This window comes from Trichosurus vulpecula, chromosome 4 (assembly GCF_011100635.1).
Source record: "Trichosurus vulpecula isolate mTriVul1 chromosome 4, mTriVul1.pri, whole genome shotgun sequence".
Taxonomy (NCBI): Eukaryota; Metazoa; Chordata; class Mammalia; order Diprotodontia; family Phalangeridae; genus Trichosurus; species Trichosurus vulpecula.
Window position 1 is genome coordinate 379,204,611 of NC_050576.1, and position 10,279 is coordinate 379,214,889.

Sequence of the window (10,279 nt, forward strand, 5' to 3'; positions counted from 1 at the left end):
CATGAAAATATGCCCTTTGAAGATAACAATTGGAAAAGATTATATTGGAGGGTCCTGAAGGGGAAGGGCATTTCAGGGGATGGGGCTATTCATTTTTCTGAATTTCGATGCAAGGAATATAATATCATAACCAAAGAGGAGCATCTGAAGATGAGATGTCATACTAGAGGACTACAGAAGGGACTACAATAAAATGTATTTTTGACCATAATGTATTTTAACCAAATAAATAAAAATGCAATACAACATAGACAAATAACTTGTGATTTTCCTGGTAAATATTCAGCTGACTGGAATTAGTTTCTATTGGAGTTTGACATCACTAATCTGGAGGATATCACAAGCCACAGAAGATCAGGGCTTTGATTGTGTTCTGGATCTCCTCAATTACTATAGCAAATAATTCTGAAGAGCACAGTTCTCCCCATTTTATGCATTGCCTGATGTTTATGATTATCTTGCAAGAATTCTTTTAGAATGGAATTGTATTAATTCTGCTGTTACTTTACATATTAATTAACAAAACCAACCAATATAATGAAAACATCTAATGCTATATATTGTATTCTCCCACAGTCCCTCACCTCTGGCAGAGAAGCAGAGAGGAGTGCCTTGCCATATTTTTTTTAGGATCAAACTTAATCATATATTACAGAATTTAGTTACTATTTTAAAATCATCTTCTTTTAAGAATATTCCAATGGGCAAGAAAGAAAGTTTATGTGGGGCTAATTAAAGACAGAACCAAGAAAAAGATAGAAAAGAGAAAAACATGGCTGTCAGAATGTCATAACATTAATTAGTATAGTCCTTATATTCTTTGTGGAGCCTTCTCCAAAGGGTTGGGCTTTCATTGTCTAATTCTACTTATATTAACAAGGTCCCTAGCAGAATAATAAATTATGAGATTGAAAGGTATAACCTTTGAGCAGGGAACAGGAGAACAGATTGACAAATAGGACACTTGCCTGTAGTTCTGAAAGTCCAAGTTTGTGGAAATAAATACTTTTCATTTCCACCTTGATGTAAAAGGGATGTTGTTCTAAGAGGATTCTGTTTACATACCAAAAGCCTCAGAGCCAAATCTGCATCATAGAGATAACTAGCTGTGTAAAAGAAATGTGTACCTAGGGAGCATTGAACTATCTCCTTGTCTGAAACAGGTCTAGCTTGTGAAGAATTTCAGAAACATGGCCTGGTTATTTACCTTACAATTGGGAAGCATTAAAGGGCAGCTATAGTTTTAGTTATATTTTTTTAAGCAAAATGCTCAAATGCACACTAACAAAAAAACAACAAAATACCAGATATTTTATGTCTAAATTGTAGAATATTTCAATACAATTCTCTCCTCTTGATTTGTCCTTCACAATTTTTTCATCCTAATTATAGATGAGAAATGTCACTAAAGCTATAAAAGTAAACCTCCCCCAAAAGTATTTTCGGCAGTAATAGATGATTTATGTTTGCTGCTTGTTGGTAAGGTTTAAACAAGCATTCTGATGAAAATATAAAGAGGAAACAACTGTCTTCATGTTACTTCTGATCACAGTGAACAACTCAGATACAAATTTTATGTTTTGAGACCTCTTAGTTTCTAAAGGGAAATGATATTCTCAGTTGAGAAATCTTAAAAGGAACATGGATATCACCAGTCCTTTTGAAACAAATATAGAGGTTTTTTAGAATGTTTTGAAATGCATTAACACTGGGTATGAAAATCATGAATGGGCAGAAAATTTGTAATTCAAACTATTGTGAAAATCAATGCTGAAAACTAAATATGTTAAATAAATAAATTTAAATTAAAAAAAAAGAAAAAAATAAATAAATTGTTGAGTAACATAAAAGCCCTAAAGTAAAGAATATAGCTTGATGACAACATATTTTTAGTTAGAAAACTTCAGAAAAAAAATAAGACAATCCAGATGAGTCTTTCTTTGAGTGATATGTTCCCCCAAAGTGTGTACGTAATATTTCTGTAAATTAAATAGTTTTATCAGGGATATACAAGAATTTATATGACAGATAAGGAGGAGGCATGCTATTGGAGAAAGAATATTCATCTGGGAATCTAATGATAAGTTTTATTTCTGACACTTGTAAGCAGTGTGACCCTGGCTAAGTCACTTTACTTCTTTGAAAATTAGTTATTCCATCTGTAAAATGGTGATGATGATAATATTGCATAAAAAGAAAAGAACAGTATCTTGGTCTCAATAAGCCCTCTGATATATACTATCCATGTGACCACTTAACATTAAGTGAAGCAATAAGAGTTCTTTAAGACTATAATTTGGAGATGAATGAATGTACCTCATATACCAATGGAGTCACAGGCCCAAATTTCCCTCTTCTGCTTCATATATATATATATATATATATATATATATATATATATATATATATATATATATTTGTCTCTCTCTCTCCCTATCTTTCCCCTTCTTCTTTACCTCTCTCTCACTATACTATACGTTATACATTTCACTATACAGCCCAGAAATTTGTTGTGAGGGAAGTACTGCAAATCTTAAAGTACTAGACAAGACGAGTTACTATGATAATTTAGAAGCAACTTTATTTTCATTTATAATTAATTTTTAGTTGGTGGAGAATGCTACCAACTTACTTTATCTTCTTCTGCCAAGTATATCATGATATATAAACAAGTAAAAAATCACATATTTCAGCAGAGCTACTTGTTACCTAAAAACATGCCTTTGCACAATTTTTAAATTTTTAAAAACATTTTTATTTAAAGTTTTGAGTTCAAAATTCTATCCCTCCCTCCCTCTATTCCTCCCCTCATGCCTCCCTGAGAGAGCAATATGCAATTATGTAAAACATTTCCATATTAGTCATTTTGTACAAGAAGATACAAATAAAAGAAAAAATAGAAGAAAGTGAAATATATCAAGCTTCATACTGTATTCTATCAATTTTAGTTCTTTCTGTGAACGTGGTTAGTATGCTCCATCATTACTCCTTTGGGCTTCTCTTGGATCATTGTATTGCTGAGAATAGCTAAGTCATTCCTGGGTCTTCATCAAACAATATTGCTGTTATTGTGTAAATTCTCCTGGTTCTGATCACTTCACTATGGATCAGTTTATATAAGTCTTTCCAGGTTTTTTTTTTTTCCTGGAATCATTCTGCTTCTCATTCCATACAGCACAATAATATTCCATGATAATCATACAGCACTGCTTGTTTAGCCATTCTACAATTGCTGGGCATCACTTTGATTTCCAGTTGTTAGTGTAACAAAAATTTTTCTAGCAGCTCCTGTGAAGGTGAAAGACCAACAACAAGACCAACAAGAGCCAACAGGAGGGCTTTTTACACCAGTCCTTTGATGTACTTTTCTAAGGAAAGCAACTTAAAGGGGTTAACGATCTTACTTTAATTAAACATACATATACCTTTCACTTAGTTCAGGGGGAAAAGCCAGCACCCTGAACTTCAGAGCAAATACAAACAGAAATTATAAACAGATCAACAGATAGGCTTTTGTCTGTCTGACCAAATCACAATACATAATTACCAGAGAGAAGCACTGACATCTGGGTTTTCAAAGCCTGGGGGGCTGCTTCAATGGCTACTTAGAGTCTCATCACCAACACTTTTTCGGGGTCAAAGGACGTCACAACCATGTGACTCAAACCCACATGACTTAGGCGTTCTTGTGACTTAAACGCTTACTCATGGTCAGAGGGCATCACAACCATGCAACTCAAACCCATATGAAGTATGCCTTCTCTTGATATAAGCAAGTCATCAAAGACTCCCTATTCAATCAAACATTCCTTAGTGCTGAGAAGCACTCTAAAACAAAACAAAACAAAACAAAAAACAAAAAGTCCACTTTGCTTGCCATTACATTTGAAAGGCAAAACTCATCAAAGATACTTGATTACCCCAGCATTTTAAAAGAGAAAACAGTAAAAACAAGTCCCACACTAATTACCATATCACTTAGTTACCACAAAAAGAGCCGCTATAAATACTTTTGGACAAATAGGTCCTTTCCCATTTTTTTGATATCTTTGGGATATAGACCTAGCTAGATATTGCTAGATAAAAAGGGTAGGCACAGTTTTATAGCCCTTTCAGCATAGTTCCCAGTTGTTCTCCAGAATGGTTGTATCACTTCACAATTCCCACAGTACATTAGCGTCCCTGTTTTCCCACATCCCCTCCAACATCCAACATGTTCCTTTTTTGTCATATTAGCCCCTCTGATAACTATGAGATGGGATCTCAGAGTTGTTTTAATTTGTAGTTCTCTGATTAATAGTGATTTAGAGCATTTTTTCACATGACTATAGATAGCTTTGATTTCTTTCCCTGAAAACTTGTTTTTGTCAATTGGGGAATGACATGTAATTTTATGAATTTGTCATACTTCTCTATGTTTTTGAGAATTAAGTCTTTATTAGAGATATTAGTTGCAGTCCCTACCCAACCCCCACTTTTCTGCTTTCCTTATAATTTTGGTTGCATTGATTTTGTTTGTGCAAAACCTTTTTTAATTTTATACAGTCAAATTATCTATTTTATTTTTGTTAATGCTCTCTACATCTTTTTTGGTCTTAAATTCTTCCCTTATCCATGAATCTGGCAGATAAACTATTCCGTGCTCTCTTAGTTTACTCATGATATTACCTTTTATGTGCAAATCATGTACCTATTTTGATCTTATCTTTTTATGCAGTGTGAGATGTTGGCCTATACCTAGTTTTTGCCATACTGTTTTCCAGTTTTCCTACCAGTCTTTGTCAAATAATGAGTATTTATTCCAAAAGGTTGGATCTTTGGGCTTTTCATATACTAGACCAGCAGGTGTCAGATTATGCAATCACTAATATGTTATTGATGACACTTTTATTAATATGATCAATCAAGTTTGAGAGACTCATTTCTGTTTGTTCATCTGGTTCATAGGTGGCAGAGTATAAATATGAGGTTTCCATCACCATATGAAGAAAATAGATTGTACTAAAGAGACACAATCAACTTTATTCCATTTCATTTGTTATTATTGGTTATATTCATCGCAGTTTTATGTACAAATGTTGTTCCAGCATATTCTTCAGTTGGGTCTCAGGCCAATATCACTGAAATCTTCTGTTTTCCTTCACACATATTTGTGGTTTTGTGAGATTATGCTGCGTATACTATTCCAACATCTACTTCCACAAACTTTACAAATGAGTTTATGCTTCAAATTTACATTGTACTTGGTTTCCATCTATATTTGCTTGGCAAGGAGATAGATGTTTGCTGGCTAAGCTTTTATTTAATAGGCTTTATTAGACATCCCAAGTAACGTGCCAATTAACTTTTGTTGAAATTCTTTAGGGAAAAGCTGATATTAAATGCCAATATTCTTTTCTTTCTGTGTTTCAGTAGTTTGTTTGAATAAATCCATTTAGACCTATTCTATTCGCATGTACTATCTTCTCATCTTTATCCTTTCTCATTTTTATAACATTCAAAGTAGTTAACGGTCAGACAACACTGAAAATGAATCTGGTTATGAATCTGAAATCAATATTTTTTCATATTTAGATGTAGAATCAATTATTTATTATTTTATTTATTCATCTATTTACTTATTTTTATTGTATGGTATTCAGGAATGATTATGTACATCATCTTTCATCTACTATTCAGAGAAAGATGATGTATGAGCTATTATGTATATTACATGCCTTTGTTTTCTTTTATTTTGTAATCCTGAACTATATTTTCCCACATTTTCTACTATACTCAGTTCATTCAAACTTGAAATTGAAATGAACAATTACTAATATATGTATTTGCTTGATTTGCAAGACTCTGTAAAGATTTTCAAAAGAAAAAAATATTTATTTATTCATCTTCTACTGACATTGACTGAGGAATAGTAGACAAGCTCTTTTTGGCTTTTTTTTGGTAATGAAGATTGCAAGCTGAGGCGACCTTGTGTCATATGAATGTAATCTAACTGATTTAAAGCTAAATAATTCTTCCATGGAGAATATATATATATATATATATATATATATATATATATATATATATATATATATATATATATATATACTCATATATATATATACACATACATATATATCACCTTTTTTTTCTTTTCAGAATATTGGGAGTCAGAACTACTTATATCCACCAAAGAAGTCAAAGATAGAAAGATACAATATGTATCAAGATGAACTACGTCACTTTAAATAATGAACAGGGAGAAAAATGGATGCAAGTAAAGATTCTGTGAATTGATAAAAAGTAAAATAAGTATAACCAGGAAAATAATAAGCACAAAGGCTATAAAATTTTAAATAAAAATTAAATACTGTGTGATTATAATGGTTTAATGTTTTCATCAAATAAAATAGAAGTCTTTGCAGAGTTTTGGGTCTATCAGTATAGAACATTGAATATACTGAGAATATACTCTGATTTATTAATTATGTTTGCTGTAATGCTTCTCTCTCTATTTTTTGTTATGAGTGACAATTCTCTGGAGAGAGTAGAAAGAGAGATATATTAGGAAATGTGAGTAATATAAAATAAAAGCCATATTTTTTAAAAATTGAGTAATACAGATTAATTATATTAATTGCTTAATATGACTGAGTGCAACTAAAACAGTTAAACTGTTTAAATAATTCAGTTTAGTCCTGTGAAGGACAAAAATATCATATACACACATACATATATGCACATATATGTACGCATATATGTATGTGCAATATATATATATATATATATATATATATATATATATATATATATATAATTTTCCTTCTGGGTTTAGATATATGGAAAGCAAAATGTACAAAAGCAATAATTGAAATATTACATGGTTAATTATCAAATAAATGGATTAGCTTTTAGGTCCTAAAACCTCAACGATAAGAAGCGGCTTGGTGTAGTAAACAAACAGCTAGCCTCAAAGCCAGGCAGATAGAGATTCAAGTCCTGATTCTGACATATATAATAACACTTAACCACTTCATGTTTGAGGCAAGTCTGAGACTTTCAGCTTCACCAAAAACTCTGACTTCCCCTGGGAACTATTCTCTAAAACTAATAGAGTCACAGGTCCATTATCTGTCCCTGACTCAATACTACTATCAAGTCATGTCAATGATTTTTAGTTTAGACTCTCTGAAGAATAGGAAGAAAAGAAATCTGTAGTTAGTTTCTTCTAATACCCATTCAAGATTCTCTCTCTCTCTCTCTCTCTCTCTCTCTCTCTCTCTCTCTCTCTCTCTCTCTTTCTCTCTCCTATCTATCTATCTATCTGTCTATCTATAATCTTGGTTGGGGTAAACAAAATAAATAAATTATACACATATGTATGTTTTATTTATTTTGTTTACCACAACTAAGACTTTTCAAATCTATGTCTACTTAATTGACTCAAATAGAGAAGGTGATTACTTGGCTAATTACCTATATTCTCCATATTACTTAAAGATACAGATTTATACTTTCAAAGTTATTTAATTTCTCCAACTTTCACTGGAAATTGATGTCACTGTTAATTATTTCTTCTTGTTAGTAAATTATTCTTCACATCTTTAACATAAAGGGCTTAAAGCCTACCTCTCCAGATTCAGTCCCCTAATCTCTAAAGTATCTGCTTGTTTTTGCCTTTATGCTTCTCGGCTGGTAGCAACTTCTTCTGATCTACACTGGTGGTCCCAGGCTTTCATCTCATTCCTGGCCAGCAAGAGAGCAGGGTATGGGAGATGACCAAAATACAAACATGTTGCCCTGAATTAATGTTCTTGAAGCCTAGTATGGTGTTATTCACATAGTAGGTTCTCAATAAATGCTACTTGCCTGTCTCCAGTTCAGCAGTGCCTCTCCTAAATGAAATTAAATATTTCTAAGGTTAAAATAAAGGAAAAAAGAAACAGCAACATTTCCGTGCAAAGCAATCCACTCATTTGAATATTGCATATTTCCTTGTGATTTCATCCCACTGCTTTTTGCCATAATCCATTTTCTACCACCCATCACAATGAAATTTTAGTGTTTGTTCCTTGTCCATCGTCCCTCTTATTATGCTGCTATTCTTTAGTCCTCATTTCTTTTAAGTTGATCTCTATGTACATGCCAGATATAAGGCTACAGATTCAATGTCGTGCATGGAAGCCATTAACTAATGAGAGGAAATAGACCTTTATGCATTGTGGGATAGCATTCTCTTTCTCATATGCTTCAGTTTAGCCTTTATTTTCAAATGGAGGAAGAGAAAAAATTGCTTCAAAGTTTGCCCAAAACACTCTTTAGCAAGACTCTTTTCTCCTTGCAAAACTGTGTTCCTATATAACAACTTCTTACATTATTGAAACCATTATTCAAATGTTTTAAAGCTAGAGTTTGTGGAAATGAAGTGATTCCCCTCATCCACTCTGTATTGTTTTCATTATGAATCAATCTTTTTGCTTGATGCCAACTCTCTTTCTCTTACCAGATACATGTGCTGCGCTGACCCTGTTATTAAGAAATCTAACCCCCTTCCCACATAGCAGATGTAGTCACTTTTTAGCAAGGCCATACTTATTCTGCGTTGGGGCAATCTCCTTCTAAGCCCTACTGTTCACTGTGACTCACTGTTGGGCATTCAAAACTGCAACTTCCTCCCTCAGTACTGTGAATATCATTTTGTGGGCTCAAGTCCAGGCTTCTTGCTGGGTGTGTAGGAGTGGTGAAGCCATCTGCAAATGAAGGTCCTCAGCAATACGTCTCTAGTATTAGAAGAACAGCCGTCAAGCTGACCTAAGCCACCCGCTTAACTTTCTAGCTGTCATTTCAGGGGTCTCAATGGGATCCATCAGCAAACAGTAAGGCAAGTGGTTCTGCCTGTCAGGCTGCTACACAGTGTTGGAGAAAATGAACTCTTCAGAAATTGAAGTCAAGCACTGATCACTTGTGATTTATTCTTTTCTGTGGCTGGTTATGGCTATGCACTATTACTCTGTTATTCTGTACTATTCTTCAAGAGGCATAGTCAAAGGGGGAAAATGTGTAGGGTGGTGAGGGGGTCATTTTCAAGTGTTGCATTTCATCCTGGTAAAGTACTATCAAGATTATGTTTAGAAAACAACATCACAAAGAATATGCGGTTTAAGTAGATAGCCAGGAAGTTACAGAATATTATTAATCATTTTAACTATTCAACGGCATTTTGCTCCAATAGAGAGTCTTAAAGCCCACCCACCCTTTCTTATTCCGAGCAATTCTTTTCTGTAATTTCTCTCTAAACCCTACAGGATATTATTTAATATACTGAGGTCCTTTCTCTAGATCTCTTGATACTAGATGGTTAAAAATCCAATACAAGTGTTGTTCATTGGTTATCCCTTTGTCCATAACTCACCCACCTATATTTCTGTTAATATGCTTTTCAGTTAATATCCTAATGCCATTTCTCCTGTGTAAGTTTTCATTGGTAATATCCTCCACCTAGAGTCACTAACCTCTTTGCTATTACTTGAACAAGACAATTCATCTCCTAAACCAGGGCACTTTTACTGGCTTACTTCCTGGCCTGCAATTTTCTCCCTCCTCTTCTGTACCTCCTTGTTTCCCTGGCTTCTTTTAAGGTTCAGCTAAAATCTCACCTTCCAGAGGAAACATTACATAATCCCATCCCCCCACCTCTAAATGCTAGTGCCTAGAGTGAGTAGAGATTGGTAGGTAGCAGACCAGGCAGCAGTCTGATAATCATCAGGAGAAAGATTATATTTGAATCAATGTGAACTGATTTAATTCAATTCAATAAAGCACTCCTATGTGCTAAGCACTATTTTAAGCACTGAGAATGCACATAAGAGAAAGAGAAAATCCTTGCCCTCTAGTAGCTTATAATCTAATTGAAGGAAGGAACACATAATAGGAAGCTAGGAAAGAGGGTAGTATGGCTACTGCCTGGGGGACATTGTGTTTCAGGGTGTTGTAAAGTTGTGAGCTTTCTATCAAGGAAGGCTTTGGGAAGAGGTTAACCCTCAGCCCCACACCCCGCAGCCCAGTTAGAAGGGAGAGGCAAATGAGTTGAAAAGATTTTGAGTTTTGATAAAGCCTGATAAAATCACCAAATTGAAGAATATGGACAGAGAAGAGAAGAGGACTCAAGACCGGAGAACTTCAGAATCTATAGCAAATCCATCTTCCATTTGAACATCCTCCCTAATAGTGGTAAATGCATTCATTGAGCATATACTTTATTTCCTTCTCTTTCTTTTACAGTAATAAACAGAAGGTC